The sequence below is a fragment of the Palaemon carinicauda genome, chromosome 6, assembly GCF_036898095.1.
Source record: "Palaemon carinicauda isolate YSFRI2023 chromosome 6, ASM3689809v2, whole genome shotgun sequence".
NCBI classification, from domain to species: domain Eukaryota; kingdom Metazoa; phylum Arthropoda; class Malacostraca; order Decapoda; family Palaemonidae; genus Palaemon; species Palaemon carinicauda.
Window position 1 is genome coordinate 173,968,776 of NC_090730.1, and position 2,500 is coordinate 173,971,275.

A 2,500-nucleotide genomic window follows, 5' to 3' on the forward strand; every position below is an offset into this window, starting at 1 on the left:
GTGACATTGCCTTAGCATGCAGAACAATGCCCTAGAGACTGACCATATACACACATGATCAGCGCACAAGCCTCTTCTCCACCCAAGCTAGGACTAAGGAGGGCCAGGTAATGGCTACTGATAACTCAGCAGACAGAGCCATTGGCTCCCTCAAACACCACATCCTTAAGTCACAAGGATGGCGAGGTTACAGCGACTAAAGGAACTAACGAGTTTGAGCATGACTCGAACACCAGTCTGGCGTTCACCAGTCTGAGACGTTACCACATCGGCCACCACAGGTGATTGGTATCGATGCGTTTGTGTATGTTGATATTATAATCTATGTTTTATTTAATAGGGTATTTGATGTATCATGCTATCCAGTAAAATGGATGAATAATATATCTTATTGTAATATCCATGACATAATTTGGATGGCAAACAGTAGTTTGACATCAAATCTGACAACCAGATAATTTTGGCATGTAATGACCATGTAATATTACAGTATTAAAAATAAATATGTATAGTCATATAAAAATACTATTACGGTTTATATTAGATTACTTTAGCCCTACTAGAGTTACATTGAGACCCTAATTAATTGTGTTGTTACATACTTCTAAGATTTACCTTATTAAAGTATCATGGCGAATAACTGATTTGTGCTGTGGGTTTGATTATATAGCTGGTATATATTTGTAAGATTCACTCAATATCAATAATTCATTAAAGAAGTTGCAGGTACTTAAATGAATTTCGGAAATATTCCATATTTATATATACTGAACATCAAAATAAACGGGAAGAAAGAAAGTATAAGAAGTGATTCGTTTTCTTTAAGTGGGTATGAACTGCCCTTAATTCTGGTTAGGGTCGTTTTCAAATAATTAAAGCCTATTACAATGGAAAACGAGGGAAGGGCGGGCTGTGCCACTCTAATCGTTCCAGCCATACTCAACCGAGGCCCTCGTCAGGCTGGGAGGAGCTAGGAGAAGAAAAGCCCCTCGTCAGGCTGGGTGGAGCTAAGAAAAAAAGTCCCCACCATCAGGCTAGGAGGAGCTATGAAGATAAGTCCCCCTGGTCAGATTGGGAGGAGCTAGGAAGAAAAGTCCCGCTCGTCAGGCTGGGGGGAGCTAAGAAGAAAAGTCCCCCTCTTCAGGCTGGGAGGAGCTAAGAAGAAAAGTCCCCCTCTTCAGGCTGGGAGGAGCTAAGAAAAGAAAACTCCACTTTTGCTCTTTTTCTAATGTCAGCTATCTCCGAAAAATTGGGAGACGTTCCATGGTAGATAAACAGATATATAAAACTTGAATATTTCGTGTTTCTTTTGGATTTCAGTATACAAAATATCAATCCTACAGTCAATAGACAAAACTTACATTTGACCCGTAATCGGACCGAGTTCGAATCCCCGGTGCCCTGGAGGTTGGAGGCGGAACACGTGTAATGACCAGAGGAGAATCGATCAACGTGTTGCAGCACTAGGCTCTGGTTGCTTTGGATGACTCCAATGGATATGTTGTGGGTGAGCTCGTCTCCCTGAAACAGAGACAAAATTCAATAATATTTTTTCATCAGAAAGATCATTTACTATAATTGATAATGTACGTAACCCGTCAATAAAAAACTAAAGTATCCTGAAATTGTGTTAGATGATGCCCTAAGAACAGCAAAAAAGACTTTTTTTGGTAATGATAACAGAAAAAACTACAACACACAAAATTTACTTGTACTACCTTATTGTAATTCTTTTAAAGAAATTCCCCACCTGTTGAAAAACTTCAATGTAAATGTAGCATGTAAGAGTAAAAATACAATAAAAACAGCCTTAATAAAGAATTCTCCTGACATTACCAAGGGATGTGTATATCGTATTCCATGCAATGCTTGTGAAAAATACTATATTGGTCAAACTGGTAAAGCCCTAGAAAAGAGAATCGAACAACATAAGAAAAGTGTCATGTATGCTCAAAATAGTAATGCACTCTTTGCTCACGTTAGAGATAAAAATCACCCTATTAATTGGTCAGGTGCAAAGAAATTGGTTCATTCAAATAACTTAGTGGAAAGAAACATCATAGAGTCCAGTTTCATAAAAGAAACCTTTGAAAACAACTTGAATATTGGTCATGGAATGTATAAACTTGACGTCTTTATATGTAAAGAGATTTGTAAACTATATAAAAAAAACATTAACCACTTAATGTAGAATTGAATGTATTGTGAATACTTAACGTCGCTGTGAAATTAATATTTAGACCTAAGCTACCATTCATTAAAGGAAACAATTATTTTATATAGTATGCAATAGTATATTGGCACTATATAGTGTTATGCTAGATATAAGTATTGATATATACATGATTATATGTTTATGATATTAAAGCAAATAAATATTATTCTAGACAACATTAATTTTGTTATTTTCAATACAAACTTTAACTAGCATGAAAAATAATAATAAATATGGATACATTAATAAATAAACAATACTAATATTAATAATCCTAACTTTAAA

General features: G+C 35.6%; 1 long non-coding RNA gene across 1 annotated transcript in view; it reads right to left on the minus strand.

Moving 5' to 3' along the window:
* Positions 1-1,515, minus strand: part of LOC137642289 (uncharacterized) — a 5,584-nt gene extending 4,069 nt beyond the window's left edge. Inside the window, exon 1 of the long non-coding RNA XR_011044730.1 lies at positions 1,362-1,515. This is a non-coding gene — a long non-coding RNA (uncharacterized lncRNA). The remainder of the gene's footprint in view (positions 1-1,361) is intronic.
* Positions 1,516-2,500: the final 985 nt, after the last annotated feature.